Raw genomic sequence first — 18720 nt, forward strand, 5'->3', positions numbered from 1 at the left:
TAACCAACTGAGCCACCCAGGCATCCTGATGAAAGCATTTTTTAAGGCAAATTGGCAATGTCTTTTAAAGCTGTCATGTACACATGCTCTACTTTAACAATTCTAGAAAATTGTTACTCAGAAATACACGTGTGCACAAATATACGTGTCTGTATGAGGATAATCATCGGGGCATTATTTATAGGAGCAAACAATTTTGAAAATATCCAAAAGTACACCAACATTGTAAAGATATTACGGCATGAAATGCTGCACAGTTGTTAGAAAGAGCAGGACAGACTTATATGTACTGAAGTGGAAAGGTCGCTGAGACGTATGAAGTGAACAGAGAAAGTTGCAGAGCAATATGCATAATATTCCATGTTTGTGTGTCTCTCCCTATATAAATATAAATAAATAAATGGAGAGAGAGACACACAAATACGTAAGAAAATGGACTGAACTGTTGAGAGTAGTTACCTCTGGGAAAGAAGTCATCCTAGGAGGAGGTGGTGATGTGTTCTCATTCACTAAACGTTTCAGTTTCTTTTCTGTGTCACGCTCCTCTCTGTAGGAAGATATATTCCCATGCTGTGGACCTTAGGAATGGCTATATGACTTGCTTTAGTCAGAGAAGTGATGTTGGTCACTTTTGTGCTGAGTTCTGGAAGTCAGGGCACCATTTGCCTTGTCCTTTTCTTTCTGCCACGAGATTGACAATGCTCCAGATAGTTAGGTTTTTCCATCAGCTTTGGTTCTGGAGTGAAGAAGGCAAGAAACATGGCTGCAGGGGACTCAGAGAAAACATGCAGTGTGAATAAGAAATACGCACTTGTGGCTACAGGCCACTGAGATTTGAGGATGGTTGTTACTGTAGTATAATGTGACCTATTCTGACTGATACAAAAAGAGGAAGACTTCTACAGGTTTTTCTCTGTGTGTTTCTCTATTGTCTGAGCATTAAATATGTGTATGTGTGTATATATATATTCATGTATTACTTGTATAAGAAACCAGTTTTAAAAAATTGACATCTTAGCAAAATGACTTACAAATGACTACATGTCAAGGACCTATGGGATTGTTGACAAATAAAAATTGCAAAGTTCAATCCTGGGATTCCAAGGGCAATGTTGAAGTGCCTGCCTGAGACTGGCAGGCCGATACACCATGGCTACAAGCTACAGTGTTGTGAAAACGTGGTAGTTGGACATGTAAGAATTCTTCTTGTGTACTTTAGTGGGGGAGATCAGGGCAGTAAACAGCTACCCACTCAACCACAGGGTCAAAAGCATCCCAATAAATGGTGAGACCACAGTGATTGCTTTTTTTTTTTTTTTTTAAGATTGATTTACTTTAGAGAGCGAGAAAGAAAGAGTGCATGAGTGGAGGGAGGGCCAGAGGGAGAGGGAGAGAATCTCAAGCCGACTCCATGCTGAGCACGGAGTTCAATTGCAGGGTTCAACTGCAGGACCCTAAGACCATGACCTGAGCTGAAATCAAGAGTTGGCCACTTAACCAACTGAGCCACTCAGGCGCCGCACAGTGATTATTTTTATAGCTATTGAAAGACACTGTTCTTCAGCAGTAAAGAGAGAGTTACAATTATTGCTGACTCACGGGTGTCTGAATATGTCTGTTTCCTTGGATGTGTCCTGAACACAAAGAATCTGACAACACTGATCCAGAAAAGTCATTGCTTGTAGACGCTTACTTCCTAGCGGCTGCTGTCCCTTTCCAGACTCGCCACACTCACTCAGAGACTGAGCCCCTCCTCTCGGTAGGTACTCTAATTGCAGTCAGCAGTACGGGTACCATCTTTGCTCTCAAACTCACAGCCAAGCTGAGGCAGATCCATTACAAATCTACACCCAGAGGCAGGGCTAACAATAACAGCAGTAGTAACTCTTTCTCAAGGGAGTGGTAGTTTCCAAGCACAGTGCCAGGTATACAATTTCTAAGTCTCAAAAAAGATCCTGCAAGCCAAGTATAACTACCCCTACTTTTTCAGATGAGAAAATGGAAGTTGAGAGAAATTAAGAAATCCTCTTCAGTTCTGACACGCAGTAGATAGGGGTCAGTCTCAAGGTCTTTTTGTTGTCGACAGCAAGTCACCTCCTCTTAAAGGGAGGTATTAATGATAGCTCAGGGCAGGGGGTGGCTAAGCTTCGGATCCGAGCTTTAACATTCTGAGTACTGTGCAGAGATCCAGCCTCTTGCTTCTCCTGGCCTCAGAGAGCAAGGCAGAGCCCTGGTTAGTGGCCAGCCCAGCAATCTGACTTAGGTTAGTTACGGTTAGCATTCCTCCCATTTCTGCCTGTACCCCCTCCTTCTTCTAGTGCTGGAAGTAAACATCTTATTTGCTTGAGGCATGAGGGTGGGGGTGAGGGAAGTCTTCACAATAGCTCTGCTATTGTGCAAAGGATTCTGGAAGAGGCAGATCTAGTTGTGGTGACACTGGGGACCCCAAGGTCCAACCCCTCAAGTCCCTTCTGTGACTGAGGTTAGGGAATTGGTCACAGCTATTTGCCCTCAGTTCAGTACCCTGTTTAACATTCTTCCTGGTTAAGCACTCAGCACAGAGAAATGCCCTAAGAAATCTAAGTCAGGTCTGTTCTCAGTTACTTAAGGAAGTTTAACCTGACTGAGGCTATGGCAAGGCTCCCAGTCCCAAAACTGCTTTCACATGGGGCTCATTTTCCCACTCAGCTGGAGAGTAGAGAACAGTAAGTGGAGGTGGTTTCACCAGAAGAGCCTAAAAGAGCCTGAAAGACCCCGAACAAGACGCCTTGGGGATGGTCTCCTTTCCTGGGCTCAGCTCTGGGGCTGAGGGCGCTGGGCTCGGTTGCCCTTGTGTCCACGATTCGACAAGGCCCCCTGAACACCCGGAATAGAGCCAGGAGCTGCTTAGCCAGATGAGAGAAATTCTAGACAACCTACAGGAGAGTGGTTCAGCTCCAGACTGTGCACGGAAGTAAGGGAAAAAGACTTGGCCCTGGGGTCAAGCACAGTGCCGAAAGGAGAACAGGAGCTAAGTGTTGAATGAATAAAAACACAAACAAATAAGGTGTACAGGGAAGGACATGCTCATTGGAAGACTCTATATACTGGATGTTTTCACAGTCTTTGGAGGGCCTGCTTTCTAGAAGGCTCATATTGAGGTAAATTCATGTGACCTTCGGTATTGTCTTAGTTCAGACTGCTATAACAAAATACCACAGTCTGACATTTATTTCTCACAGTTCTGGAGGTTGGAGTCCAAGATCAAGGTGTGGGCTAAGTCAGTCCCTTGTGAGAGCCCTCTTCCTGACTTGCAGATGGCCGCCTTTTCCCTGTGCCTTCACATGAGGGAGGTAAAGAGCTCTGGCCTCTCCACCTCTTCTTATAAGGAGGCCAGTCCCACTGTGGGAGCCTCACCCTCATGACCTTATGTAAACCTAATCACCTCCTGAAGGACCCCTCTTCCAAATACCATCACAATGCAGGTCAGCCATTCTCGTGGGACATAAACATTCAGTCCATAACAGTAGTGTATTAAGATTACATGTTTGGGGGATCTGCTTTTGTACAGAAGTTTGATCACTGAGGTTGAAGGAATTCTAAGACAGCCCCCAAGATTTTTGTCCCCACAGTGTGCATGTCCTGTATAATCTCCTTCCTGGAGATGGGTGGGCCTGACCTAATCAGATGAGCTCCTTAAAAGAGAGTCTAGAGGTCCCAGTTGGAAGAAGGCAGAGAGACTGGAAGCATGAGAAAGATTTTGCTGGGGCCTTGAAGGAACAGCTATGTTGTGAGAGAGCCTGTGGAAGGAGACACATGGTGAGATGTGGGAGGCTTCTAGGTCCTGAGGGCAGTGCCCAGAGATAGCCAACAAAAAATGGGAACCTCAGTCCTACAACCAAAGGCAACTAAATTCTGCCCAAAGCTATGTGAGCGCAGAAGAGGACCCCATGCTTCAGATGTGGTTCCTCCTAGCTGACACCTGGATTTCAGCCTCCTGAGACCCGGAGCAGAGAACACAGCCACACCATGACAGGGTTTCTGATCGACAGACCTGAATGATCATAAATCTGCACTGTCTCAAACCAATAAAGTTTACTGTAATTTGTTACACAGCATAGAAAACTAATACAATCTCCTTTCTGCAACAGATCCGTCTGCACCGCTGGGTCTCTTTGTCTTAAAAACAGCTTCTATTTGGTTGTTGATTATATTTCCCCCTTATATGAATAAACCACCTCCTTTCCATTTTCTTTTCTACTGGTTCCTTCGGGAATTTACGTAGTAATTAAGATCTGCTGTGCACACGCTGTTATTTTTAACACTATTTAACACAGAAAGCTCTATTACCTCCTTCCCAACCTCTACAAAGCATTTCCAGGGCACGCATCTCTGTGAGGCTGCTGTCTTCCTCCTTCTCAACCAGTGTTGGGGGCCCCCAAAGATGAACATTGTTTATTACATAACAGTGAGACAGAAGCCCAAACAACCAGCTGCTGGGCTTTTAAATATAGCCGCAGTCTCTTCTGGGCTTGAAGAGCCACTTCAAATGCCTCCTAATTTCAGCAAGTTTCTGGTCTATAGAATAAAAAGTCTAAAAATGGCTCTGAACGTATTTAAGTGTACTCGCAGGACCCCCCCCCCCGCCCCCCGCAGCTACGCTGCAGCACACGGGCGAGCCGGGCCCTCGAGGCTCTTGGGCTTTGCGGGCAGCCTCTCAAGGACTGTTGCCCGGGTGTGAGATGCTGTCAGGGGAGAAAACGGGGAAGGCACGGAGGTGGAGCCTTTCCAGGCTGGCACCACAGTCACGTGACGCAGTGGCAGAGTCCGCCCTCCCTCGGTTCCCTGTTCTCATTGGCCGGACCATTAGCGGTTGTATTCATGCAGAGGACTTTTCGCTGCATTGAGAACCCCCTCGATCTGGTTTCAGAGGAGGCAATGTCCCGGTTTGGGCAATCCATTGAGTAAAGTCTGTGCGGCTTCCTTGGACCACCCCAAGTTGGTTTTATTCTCAGGCACCAACTCCCCCCTTCAGTGCCCCTCACCCCCCCGCTTCACCCCGAATCTCTGGGTTTAGCCTGCGGGAAAAGAGTGCCTCTTTCCTCACTTCCAGCCACCTCCTGGGCTGAGTGGCTGGGCTCCTCTCAAATCCACAGGGTGGCCGGGGAGGCAGCCCCCACCGTTTGGCCGGGACGGGGGCACGTGTCCACTTTTAGAGCAGGAGCATGACGACACAAGCGCTGCGAGTCAGGGAAGGGTGCGTCCGCAGCAGAAAATCCGCGTGCTGTTACCAGAAGAGGGTGGGATGGATGCTGGGTGGGCCAGAGCACCCGAGGCCCTCTAGCCACCTGCCCTGTTCTAAAGCAGGATACGATTGGGAACACTTCAGGCCTGGAGAGGCAACGGGGACCACGGAGCCACCCAGAATCCTAGGCGTTTATCCGTCCATGTATATGCACCTCACCCAGCTCACCAGCCCACAAGTAGTATCAAGGTATACATTTATAGCACATTTTTTTCTCTGCCTGGGCGCTCCAATTTCCTCGCACCCTCAAGGTGGTAGGAATTTCTGTGCCCCTGAACTAGATGCAAAAGAAAAGTACCGATTTGTTTTGCCCAATGTTACTTATATTGGGATCTATTTTAAAACCACTCTAATATAGAACAGTACACTTTAAAATGTATCTTAGTGGGATTATCTATTTGATTAATGATACTTAACTCATTTTTATATTTAACCTAAGGAATGTGATTGATCCATTTATGTATTAAACTTGTATTTATTGAATATTGAGTAAGTGTTGGGATCCAAGGGAAACAAAGATATTCGACACTTCTCCTCCTCCAAAAGTTTACAATCTAGTAGATAAAATAAGTGCACAGCACAAAAATAGGAAATACGGTTCTATGTTAGAATCCATCTGTTTCTTTAAAAAGACAGCTTACCCTATGTTCACCTAACTCGTAGCTTGAGGGGTTTAACTGAAATTAGGGAAGGTTCTGCTCAAGTATTGATATAAAAAAGGCCACTGGGCAGCTCTGAATTCCAGGAAAGATTCTGGAAGTTGGGGAGAAATAGTGTTGAAAGGAAGCCTTTTGCTTCAAAATGAAGACTCTCTTGACCGCTCTGAAAGAAGCTATGTGAAACCCAATGAAGAAAATGACTCAATCCTCCTTGATCGTTTGGCTGTTAACAAGAGCAAGGCCTAAGAGAAAGAAGACCACATCGGATTATCAATGGCACATTAACCATTTGGAGAACCTGTTGGTCAATAGATTGTGCAAAAGAACCCATCAAAGAAAATTAGTCATAAGAAGTCAGAACAGAGAGTAGGGGTGAGGGGACACGTACTGGGCCTTAACAGTGTCTGCTGAAGTCACATCATGGGCCCTAAGTTTGAACATCTCTAAGAAGGGCCCTGGTTGGCCTCTCTTTGGTCAGATGACTCTCTTGGACTGGTGAACTGGGGCCCAGGGGAAAGGTTATGTCGTACTAAAGAGCTGATGAGTCTCTAGAAGCCATGCTTGGGTGGGGAAGTAACTGTGCAGAGGGTACACCACCTGGGGATAGGGTAGGGGTGAGGGTGGAGAAGAGCTGGGCAGATAAATTCATGGGTCCGGCCTGCTGGAAGTTAGCTGGGGATATATCAGTAGCTCAACTTCCATTTCCTGCCACTTAGCATTGAGTTACTCTTGCTGCTTCTAGGGCTCAAATATTAAGCCTTCACTCTAAAGCACAAGCCAAGGATGAGGTAACAAATCCCTGCCTGGACTGCTGAAGCTGGGTAACATCTTCAGCCCCGTACCACGTGAGTCCCTACTTGTATAGCCTGCCCCAGTCACTCAGTCTTTCTCGAACTGGGCCCCTTAGGTGCTGGGGTCCTTACCCTGCACCTGGCCTGTGCCTCAAGCTTCGCCATGTCCTGGCGGGCATCCCTGACGCTTCCCGGATCCCACGGCTGCCCCCTTCAGGCTGCAGTTCATGGAGGCCTGCTTACCGCTCCACAAAGGCTGCCTTCAAGACAAAACTCCGTGTGAAGGTTTTGCAGAGCTCTGATGGAGGAGTGAAATAAGAGACTGAGGGAGTCAGTGTTCCTGGAGGCAGTCAGCACCAAAACGTTCTGGGAGAGCTGGGTGACACCAAAAGACCATCTGGGGACTTCTTACTTTTGTCCTGACTTCCTCTCCTCTCCATACTCCTGGCATAGGGAATTTGAGCTGGCTGGAGTGGGTGAGCGTGGTGAAACATGGGGGGGAAAAAAAAAATCAAGTCAAGACTTGACAGCCTCAAACCCCAGAATAACAAAATCTTACTGTGGATCCAGCTGTAGGTATTTGGTTAGTTTAGGAGACTGCTTGAAAGCTACATGCAATGTACAAATCACATGGCAAGCAACAGTCTGCCCTCCAGCGCTTTCCATCTTCCTGGAGGCAACCCTTCAGAAACCGCACGGGGGGGTCTTTACCACCTCCCGCCCTTTTTAGGGGACTATAGGGTGAAAAGAGGCCATGAGCCAAGCCTGCCAGTAGACCAGCAGTGCCGCTTACTTCTTAGGCCAGCGAAACCCCCTCTGAAGTTGTAAAAAGACAGCCTAACATCTGTAGTTTCCAGAATTCCCAGGAACGACCTCTGAGACAGAGGCCACAGCCCATGTGTCAGACCAGAATGCTAACATGGCAGCATCAGAAAGGTTTCTCCTACTCTCTAGGGGGTGGAGAAATGGTCAAAACATCTAGTTTTTAAAACTCCAGGAATATGAGGAGGCATCAATCTCTAATCCCTGGTCTTGAGAAAAAACATCACTAGACTTTTTTTTTTTTTTTTTTTAATGCTAACTCTCAAAAGGAAGGGGGTGGCCGAGATAGTGCTAAAGCCCCAGACATTTCTTTGTTCTTTCTGTCCCAAGTGTGGACAGTCAACTGCCGGGTTTTGGTGGAGGCAGTGAGGCACAGTAGGAAAAAGATGGATCTAGAAGGCAGGCAACCGGGAGGGATCCCAGCTGGGCATTTCTTAGCTGCGTGACCTTGGACAGTTTCTATGACCTTTTGAGCCTTAATTTCCCTTATCTAGAAAATGGACACACTAATAGAATCTCCCCGATGTGAAAAATTAAACGAGCTCGCAGACTCTCAGCTTATTGCTTGGCGCACAGGGGAATCTGAGGAAGACAAGTGTTTTGGGGGAGGGAGAGGGTAGAAGGTGGAACAGGGTGAAAGCAGGACCTTAGGAAGTTGTCATGACTGAGCCACACCCATGTCACAGAAAGCTCTTTGAGGTTCTGCCTTCATCGGGCTCATCCAACACCAAGCATGGGCCTCCTGGAGAGCAGGCCCTCAGGAAGTGTTTGCTACCTGGGCCTGGGCCCCGGTCAGAGGGAGAGGCTTGCAGGAGGGGAAGACAAGCAGGCGAGAAAGGACCGGGAAGCAGGCAAGGAGGCGTGAGGCAGCGGTGGGGTGAAGGACAATACGGTGACAAAGCCTGAATGGTGGAAAGTGCCCTGTCTTTAGAGACCCCATAAAATTAATGGACTTTTGATAGAATCATTTCCAAAGTGCTTTGGAAGCCAGATGGACGCTTATGTCATTGTTTTCACTGCAAGCTTAAGTGAAAATAATGAGCCCCATTCCTGCCTGCAAGGAACGTTCTGGTTTCGCCATCATTTTTACCTTTCTCTGTCTAGCCTTGCTGAGATGGGGCCTTCCCAGATGCCCTTGTGACTTGCTACCTGCTCTGTGAGGCTGTCTGGGCAGCTGGTGCGGGGGGGGGGGGGGGGGGGGGGGGGGGGGGGAGTACTTCGAGGTAGAGTGGGGCAGGGAGGGGAGCGGGGGGGGAAGGGGGAGGGGGGGAGGGGGGAGGGGAGGGGAGGGGAGGGGAGGGGGAGGGGAGGGGAGGGGAGGGAGGGAGGGAGGGGAGGGAGGGGAGGGGAGGGGGAGGGGAGGGGAGGGGAGGGGAGGGAGGGGAGGGGAGGGAGGGGAGGCAGGGGAGGGAGGGCCCCCCCCACCCACACACATCCCACCTCTCCTGGCAGACAGGCGCGAAACCCCAAAAGCGAACCAAATTCTGAGGCTCGGCGCCTGGGGGGGTAAGAGGGGGCTTTGAACTCCTGAGGAGCAATGGTTAGACATGACCATCGTTGGAGACCCAGACTGCTGCACAGATAGGTTAATGGCTGGTGTGGGGAGGAGAAAACACCAGACCCAGAGATATGGCAGGGTCCTCCCTCCTGCTTTGCATCTCACCCTCCGTTGGGCCCATTAACCTGTCTGGACCTTCGTTTCTCCCCTGCAAGCATCCCTGACCCCACCTGTGGTTAAGATGACCTTTAGCCTGTCTTCCCAAGCTGTATGGCCCAGATTTTTACCTGGCATCGATTTCACCCTATCTGGCATGACATTTCTTTTTATCCTTTAGTTAATTGTGTATACAACTCTTGACGCAGATTATAAACTTTTCGAGGGCAGGGACTGGTGGGAAACACAGTTCATAATTATCCATTTTTAATCACTCAACAAGTATTGGTCAAGCCCCCCAGGGACTGTGCTAAATGTCTAAAAAATGGAGCAGTGAGCAACTCAGATGAAAATCCCTGCTCTCAGAGTTTTCCTTCTGGTGTGGAAGGCAGATAATAATGACAAAACATAACCTAAACAAGAAAAATAAAAGCAGGGCTCCTGCATCACACAACTCCAGGGGGCGCTATTCCTACAGAATACACTGCTAATGGTGCTCCCCAGATTATGCAAGAGCAGTTGCGCTGGTGACAGGCTAGCCCCAGGGTCTGGCCCAATGCCTGATACGTGGTAAGCATTCTGGCAACATTTATTAAAGAGTAAGTAAAGGCGTAAATGAGTGGTCTTTCTCCATGCAGTAACATCTTTTCATATCTGACTATATCCATTTTTCTCTCCTTTCTGTGTATGCTTCTTGCATGCTCCTGCTTGAGGTTAGGCAGGGCCACAAGACTAATTCTGTTCCGTGACCAGCAGAAGTGCCAGGATTCACTTCTGGGCGGGTGCCTGGCTCTCTCCAGCTTTTTCTGCTGCTGTGGCAGTCACTTAGGTAGCTACAAGACGTGGATTCGGAACCCCTGAGCGATTCTGTGGAGAACAGATCTTCATAGGAATCATTTGCAGGCTAAGCCTTTGTTATGTTCCGTTAAGGCACAGAGACTTTGGGGTTGTTTGCTCCCTGGGTAGATCCTAATTTATTCTGACTAAATGCTCCCACCCGCTGATGAGCTCTTTCAAGTTCAGGCCCCTGGGCCAGTTATTGGGCCCAGCACAGGGGCGATCAGCAAATGCTAAAAACAAAACCTGATAGACAAAAGAGTAATGCACATTGATGAGTAAGTATTATCAGTGCTTTTTCCTTCAGCTGGAATCCCTCAGCTCTTCAGTAATGGACTCCAGTGGGCTCTGGGCCTGGCCACCTTGGCCGGCTTGTTCACTGCCAATGGGTGGGTTTCCTTCTACCCCCAAGGTCCTCTCTGCGGTGGGGGAGGTAATGCTGCCCTTTTCCACATAGGAAAAAAACACACCAGTTTCTTTCCATGGGATGCAAACAATCTGGAGGAAGGACATGATTTAGGAAAGCTCTAGCCCCCCACCATGTTGAGCAATCGGGGTCTTTGCCCATCCAAGCCCCCCAGTGTGGCTCACACAAAACAGAGAGATCATCACAGCTGTGCTCTGAGTATGGTCAGAGATATGGACCAAAACATTCTCTTCCTCACAGGGTCAGGAAGACACTGCTTGGATCCATTTCCTTAGACCAGGGATTATCAAACACGGCATGTATCTGTATCACCTGGAGGGCTTGTGCAAGCAGCTTGTCAGCGCTCACCTCCAGAGTTTGAGACACAGTGCATCTGGGGTGGGGTCTGAGAATTTGCATTTCTAGTAAGTTCCCACATGATGCTGCTGCTGATGATCCATCCCTTAGACTGTGATGCTCTGTCTCTCAAAGCCAAGCTTAAGTGTGATACCTTGAGAGTAACACTATAACCTGCTACCATCCATTAACTGTAGAGGATGCATGCCTTCTTTCAGATTACCCAGATCGGGAAGAGGGAAAGGTAAGTTTCAGGGAGGGGAGGGCCTGGGAAAGAATCCAGAGTGAGGGTTGCTGCCCAGAGGGGAGGGCAGACATGTATCATACAGGAAGGTCCCGGAATGAGAGCCAGAAGGAACCTGGGGCCCATCTGGGTGCAGAGGTGGCCAGGGAAAACATGTTTGAGAGCTAGTCATTGGGAAGTAAAAAGAGCACTGGACTTCGAGTCCGGAAACTTGCAGTCCTCTCCCATAGGGCCTTGCAGCTGCTGGCCGCCACCAGGGTGAGCCACTCTGGAGGCAGCGGAAGCCGATCTCTAACATCTCCCACTGGTAGAGCCCACCCAGTTTCTGGGTGGGTCAGCCCTGCCCAGGCCCCTGTGCCCAGCGCACCATCTGCACCAGGCCTGAGACCCAGCGTGGGAAACCTCCAGACAGTGCAAAGTGCTCTGCCATCTTCTTACCCGCGCTCCTGGCAGGGTTGTGCTGTGCCAAGGGTTAGCGTGGGTGGCCGTGACTCACTCAGCCTCGTGGGGAAGCAGATGCTGCCAGCGCTGCCACGGAAACAGGCTAAATCAATCCCAGTCCCCATAGGGGGCAGAGAACAAGCTGCCTGCAGCCAGTGAGTCGGGGCCACTCTGGTTCCGTTGTGGGTGCAGCCGGGGAACCAGCAAGCACAGCCTGTACTGTGCTGGCCACGGCTCTGCCCCAGGAGCTGGGCTGGGGGCAGCGGCAACAGAAACTGGTGCAGGGATTGGAGCATGTGACCAGGGGCAGACGGGAGGCTGTGTGTGCTGGGGGCACAGACTGTGGGATGTTTGTGCTTATTGCAGGGGGCGGGGAGATGAGACTCTCACTCTTGACTCTCTTCCTGCACTTTTTGGAAAGGTCTAACTCCTCTGAAGCTGCTCCCTTACTAGACGATGTGGAGCTGCCCTCCCTCTCAGCTGGCCAGAAATATTACCACCCCCCACCCACTGAGAAGGGGAAACTGAGGCCAGAGGTTGCAATGACCTAAGCAAAGTCCCACAGCTTTCAGAGGCAAGTCAGGCTGGGCTCCAGGTATCCTGAACACTGGATCTTCATTGTTTCCACTGGACACTGCCTCCCTAGGAAACAATTTGCTGGGCCTTGGGCAGTTTGCTTTGTCATGAATATCTGCTCTTCAGAGCAGTGGGTAGTGCCGTTAATAACACACTCTGCTTTTCCTAAGAGCAGCAGTGAGTCTCCAGCCAGCTCTCCCCACCTTCATCAGCTCCTAAGCTGGGCCAGTGAGTTTTCACCAGCTCTACCAACCAGCCAGTGGAAATCCCGAGCTTCCTGTTTGCCCAATATCCTATCATTACCAAGTTAGGAACAGAGCCAGAGCGGGGTGTCCTGGGTTTGCAGACCAGCCTCCCCCATCCCCTACATGGGGTTAGGGGGAAAGTCCTACCTGGTGATTCTCGTGCCATTTCCCCAGGTGCCCCCTTTCTATTCCCAGCGGAGGCTCACAACTGGGTGTGGTGGCACCCGCACATCTTTATGCCCAGAGGCCCCTCAGCCCCACCACAGCCACTTCCCCCTTCCCCAAGCCCCCTGCTGCGGGGGGGTGTGGCTGGGAGCAACCTTCCCCTTCCCCTTCCTGGTGGAGTAAAGGCCTTTGCCTGCCCGCCCTGTGTCTTTGATCCATCGTGTCCTTTCTCCCAGTTGCTCAACTTCGGCCTTTCTGTGAGCTCCTCCTCAGTCTGTAAACATGTTTCTTTCTCTCTCAGGAGAAAGCAATGAAAGGAGCAGGTTACTCTCCTTCCGTAACCAAAGAGCTGCTTCTTAAAGTGGCCTGAGGTTGTTCTTTCCCCTTTCCTACCCCCGGAGAGCTCCAAGCGTCTCCCTGGGAAGCCCCGCTCTTCCTCCTCAGCGCTGGCTGCCCCGCCCCCTGCTGGTGTGTCGTCCCCCCCCCCCCCCCCCCCCCCCCCCCCCCGGCCACGGTCACATCAACACCTGAGGTGGTCTCTGATATCCCCAACCTGTCTGGACCTCAGGGCACCAGAGGGGGCTGGGGGCCTCCCACCCTTGCCACCAGGCATCTTCTCTCCATCCAGCAGTTAGACTTGTGCTCAGCCTTCCTGGACCCATCCCCTTGAGCTCCAGCCTTTGCCCTTCCTACCCACCCTGCCCCCAAACCGGGCTCTCCACCAGTCTATAGGACCCGCTAAAAAAGGGGATATCTGTTATCCCCTTCATCTCTTCCAACTTTTTCCCTACCAAAAATATTGTATCCTCCCCAAGTTAAAGGAGACAATCTCCCCTGCTTGGGAGAGAGACAGGCAGGGACTGGAGGGTGTGTAAGGTGGGGAGGAGAGCAGGGGGCTCCTGCAGGGGGTGCTGGGAGCAGGAGCCTACGGCCAACAGGGCCCTTCTGCACCGGGTCAATTCTTACGGAACGGAGCAGAATCCTAAAAAAGAGAGACCACTACAGAGTAGAAGGAGAGGGTCTCATTCTGTCTTGGAGCTGAAGGGCAGGCTTTGAAAGAGGTGGGAAAAAATGTTTCCTTTGATCATAGTCTAAGAACCACCTGGAAGGCCAGCGGACTCGTCTCTTCCCAGCTTTGCCGGGTCAGATGTCCTGTAGGGCACCACGCCTCCCTGCCTGAGCACCTGCACCACGACGGCGAATGGCCTGCCCCACCGCCGTACTCCTCCCTGTGCCACTCTGCAGGGCGGGGAGGTGGCTCCCACTGGAGTCAGCCCGCTGAGGCCCAAGGCAGAAAGGGCCTGTGCCTTCCGTCAATGCACTTTGCGGACTCTGAAGCTCTCGACTCAAGGTGCCCCTGAAAATGGCAAGGCAATTCTCTGACACCAGAAACCAGGCCATCGGCTGGCTCTCCCCGGCTCTCAGAACCCAACTCCCATCCCAGGAGAAGACTTGGCCAGGCTTCTGGAAATGGCACAGAAAACCCAACACACTGAGCAGCCCCATACAGATTCTTTCCAAAGCCCCTCCGCATCCACCAAAATGCAGACTGTTACATTTCAGAGGGGACAGTCCTGCTCGCTCAGGCAGGACTACTATCAGATGACCCACAAGTGAGGCTTGACAAGTTCCCAGAGCAGAAGGTTCCCTGGGGGACTAGGAATCTATAGAAGGGACTTTGGGAAATGGAAAGGTCCTCCTGATTTTGATCTGAAATCTGCCTCCCTGTAACTTGCACCCACCTGATTCCGCTCACTGGTCCTTGGAAGAAAATGTCTCATCACGCATCGAATTGGTCTTATGGTAGGTAGCTAGAGGAGGCGAGGATGGGCCTGTTTGCCTCTTTTCTAGAATGAGAATGCCTCTGGAAGCCAAGGGAGTTGCGAAAAAGCTACAGGGGGAGCTGGAGAGAGAACGCAAGTGTCTCCACTCTTCAGGCCAGTCCTTCCATTAACCTGCGGTTCTTCATCCTTGCCAGGTGTTTCTGAGCACCTACCACACACACCTGGAATGCTGGAAGCCTAGGACCCCCTCGCCCCTTTCCAGAGAGTCCTCAGTTCCAGCTTGTCCAGTGTGTACACACACACATACACACACAAAGATTCACAGCACATGCTCAGCCAGCAGCCAGGGTGGCTCATCTTCACCCAGGAAGGTCAGTCTGGAAAACCAGGTTTCTTCCTCACTTTCAGCTGCACACACACACCCCTCCCCCCCACCACAGGCCAACAGGCAGGAAAGGGACCATGTGGAGAAGCTGCTCTTAATCAAAGAGAAGGGCCTGAACTTGAAGAAGAAAGGCCTGGAGAAGAGTTTGGAAATGACAGCCGTCAGCGCTGGGCTTGGAAAGACGGCAGAGAGAGAGCTCGTGGGTGTGTGGGTGGGAGGGTGCTCACCGGTGCCAAGGCTGAGTCGTGTGGCAGCAGGGAAGGCGGGGAGCAGGGCCCTGAGTGGTGCCAGAGCTGCAAACCAGAACCGCAAGGCCTGGTCTCCACAAAGGCAGGTCCTAGCAACTTCCAAGCCCTTTGCCGGGCTCCACCCCCAGAGATGTGCCCTCATCCTTCTTAAAGGCACGGCGCTCCAATTCCCGTGTCCGGCTGAATATCCAGCCCGCAGCATTAGTGCTCAGTCCTCCAGGCTTCGTTTTCTCTCCCTTGGGTGGCAACATTGACTCTACCAAATCCTTTAGGCAAGAGAGACCCAGGCTCTATGCTCTGCAGCTTGTGGATGCAAGAACTGACATCTTCTGTCATGGACCAAATGTGTCTCCCCCACCCCCAAATTCATATGTTGAGGCACTACCCCTCAGTGTGGTTGGTATTAGAAGGGGGGGGCCTCGGGGAGGTAATTAGGTTTAGATGCGGTCTGGAGGGTGGAGACCCCATCGTGGGATTAGGGTCCGAAGAAGCAGTCAGACCAGAACTTTCTCTTGCCGCCATGTGAAGACACAGAAGGCAGCCCAGCGCCTGCGAGCCAGGAAACGGATCCTCGACCAGGAGCCAAATTTGCCAGCACCTTGACCTTGGACTTCCCAGCCTCCAGAACTGAGAGAGATAAATGCCTCTAGTTTCTAAGCCACCGGGTCTATGGTATTCTGTTAGAGCAGCCTGAGCTAAGACAGCCTCTCAGATGCTCAGAAGGAGAATCTGCAGAGATTTGGTAACCCAAACAGCACTGCAGAGGCCAGACGTGCCAAGCCCCGTTTCTCAGGGTGGAAGGGGCAGGAAAAGAGAACTGTCATCTCTGTGAAGGCCGCCTTTGGCCCTGATCTCTGGCTGTCACCAAGCTGAAGGGCGAGTGTTGGAATCCAGGGCTCCCGGTATGGATCTGACGAAAGACAAGACGGTTCCAGAAGAGGTGAATATTCCCAAGTAATAGTGGGCTGTGGAATTCCAGACAGGTGCGAAATTCCAGACAGGTGCGAAATGAAAGTTAGACCCAGGCACTTGTCCTGTCTTTGCCACGAATAGCTGTGCAGCCTTGGGAAATCACTGCTCCTCTCTGAACTTGGGTTATTTCATCTCCCACCTGAGGATAAAACCTGGTCCACTCCACCTTCTTCAAGGAGGGCTGTAACCTGACATATATGAAGGCAATTTGAAAAAAATGTAAATAGAAAGATGAATTTTTTTTTTTTTTTTTTTTTTTTTTTTTTTTTTGCGAGAAAGAGAGCACGCTCTAGTTAGCCCTGGAGAAACCAAGAAAGGCTTCAGGGAGGAGGAACCAAGGAGGAGCCAAGTGGCCTGGGCAGATGCCATTCATAATGACAGTTTCACCTGGGCCAAGACCAAGGCAGAGAGTTCCTATGTGAGATCCCGGGAAGAGACAGGGACACTAGGAGGCTGAGTCAGAGGGGTGGATACACAGAGGCCCACAGGACCACAGACAGATCCCTAGCCCGGTGGAGCCAGGGTAAGAGGCTCAAGTCAGCATCGCTGAGCCTAGAGCCCAGACCAGGTAAGGGTAGAATCTGCTTACAGATAGCTCCAGAGTAACTAAGCCTTCCAGGTGAGCCATGGATCCCCGGCCTATAGTTTTGGCTCAGTGTCACAGGCCATGGGATGTGGGGCACGTGGGATGAGCCTATTGACTGGAAGGACCAGGTGAAATGCAGACAGTCGGGAGGATTTCAGGATGTGGAGAGATCCTGGGTGATGGGCGCGAAGGGAGTGGGCTCAAGTTCCAGCAATGGTATGGTGACATGACAGGCCCGGGCTGGGAAGACAAAGTCTGGAAATGTGCCCAGTGTCACGTGGGCATATTTGGCGAGGGTGGGGGTCAAAATGAAAAGCAAGGATGGAAAACCAGGTAAGGCCAGGGCTTGATGCCCACCAAGAAATGTGGACTTTTTCCTGCAGGCAATGCGGGGCCATTGGCTGGGTTTTGAGAATATCTTCATAGGGCTGGTTCTGTGTAACAGTGTGGGAAACTCAAGGCAAAAATGACAATTTGGCAAGAAGTAACAGAGAGAATTACTAGAGCAGAGGTTGTAGAGAATAAAGGACACCGGGGTGATTGGCTCCATAATCAATTGCCACCAAGTAGTGACACCTCTGAAAGGACTTTTCTTGTTCTGGGAGCTTCTACCATTTCTGCCCCCTTCCTAACAGCGCTCAGGTTTCCTTTTGAGGCATTAACTCCTCCCAAATACAGCCTGACAGGGCCTATCCCTAGCTCAGGAGCAAGCCTGTGCCTCTGGCTGGGCCAATCTGCAAGGCCTCCCTGGAACCCAAATCTCCAGCAGAATGAAACGAAAAAGGTGAAGGGTAGGATTCTGCCCTCCCGTGCACTCTGTCCACCATAAGGCCATTCTTGTCTATCCTGCTTCTTAGGCCTTGGAGTGGCCCAGATTCCCACCTATTTCCAAGCCTGGCTCTTCAGACTTCTATCAATTCTGTAAAAATCTGGTATCCTTCAAAGAAATTCTTCTTGGCCAGGAAAACTAAGCTACTTACAACAGAGAGATCCTAACTGAGCGACCAGCCTCAGGGATCCACTTCCAGCCTCTGTGCTTTGGCTCTTTTCCTTTCATATCCTGACTTCTTCCCCAGTGGGACCTGGCCTTAGCAGCCCAAGACCAGAGAAGGAAAGCCCAGGGTTGGGGTTCTAATTGTGCCCATTGTTTAACCGTCCTTGAGGCGTAGAAGGAAAATCATGTACCCACCAGCAGCCCCCACTCCTTAGTTAAACAGAGTAGAGAAAGAAGCTCCTAAAGATGGGCAGAAAAAAACAGTACTTCTCAAAGCCAGGCATCCTGTTAGGGTGCAGACTGCATGGCTGGGTCTGGGGCTGGGCCTGGAATTCTGCGTTTTTGACCTGGCCCCCATTGAGGGAGATGCTCCTGGTGCCCGGCTACTTGCATACTTTGCTAGCAAACTCTACATGGTGTACACCAGGTGGCAGAGAAGGCAATTTAGCAGATCTCTGGTAATCAAAACGGCTGTTTGAGTAGAGTCCCTGGGGTGAAAGCCAGGTTACCGTGAGCTGAGAGGGGTGGGTGTTGGAGGGAGAGGAGATGGCAGAGGGGGTAGAGCTCCCGGCCTGCGACATCACCTGCCCACCTCAGCGTGTCGGAGGGCCGTGCTTCTCAGAGGAGTGCCCTGGAGAAGTACGTAGCCATGTTCGTCAGGGAGGACAGAAACATGGAAGCCTGTCCGTCTCTTGCTCCCTCTGCCTCTTGCTCTCCCAGGGTCAACCCTGCCGCGCCTAATGGGTGTCAGGCATGGCGGCCCCTCCTCAGCTCATTCGGTGTTCCTGGCCTCTGAGGGGCTCCCCACTCTTCCTTCCTTCTCCCGTCCTAGCCCGTGCTTCCTCTTCTTCTTCATCATCTCCGAGAACACTTTCAAGTAAAATAGAGGATGTAGACAGGGTCAAGTCATTCCATTTCTCTGCTCAAAACCCTCCAATGGCTCTCACGTAACTCAAACCCAAATCCTTACAAAGGCTTCCAATGCCTCACGTGACTTGACCGCCCATTTATCTCCAACCTTATCTCTTTCCATTCTCTGCCTCACACAGGCCTCCCGGCTCTTCCTCACACACATGACACGGGTTACACCTTAGGGCCCCTACATTTGTGCCCATGGTGAATCTCCTCATCTCCTTTACATCTTTGCTTAAGTCACCTTCTTCACACGAAAACTCAAACACGAATGTTCATAGCAGCACTATTCACAGTCAGCAAAAGGTGAAACCAACCCCAGTGTCCATCAACAGATGAATGGATAAACAAAATGCGG

General features: G+C 50.8%; 1 protein-coding gene across 2 annotated transcripts in view; it reads right to left on the reverse strand.

Annotated features, from left to right (window-relative positions):
* SIPA1L1 (signal induced proliferation associated 1 like 1) overlaps positions 1–14995 on the reverse strand; it is a 468863-nt gene extending 453868 nt beyond the window's left edge. For both annotated transcript variants that reach the window (XM_027568806.2, XM_027568796.2), the window contains exon 1: positions 14878–14995. The gene's annotated coding sequence lies outside the window, so the exon portion shown is untranslated. The remainder of the gene's footprint in view (positions 1–14877) is intronic.
* Between the last annotated feature and the right edge of the window lie 3725 nt (positions 14996–18720).

This window comes from Zalophus californianus, chromosome 6 (assembly GCF_009762305.2).
Source record: "Zalophus californianus isolate mZalCal1 chromosome 6, mZalCal1.pri.v2, whole genome shotgun sequence".
NCBI lineage: Eukaryota > Metazoa > Chordata > Mammalia > Carnivora > Otariidae > Zalophus > Zalophus californianus.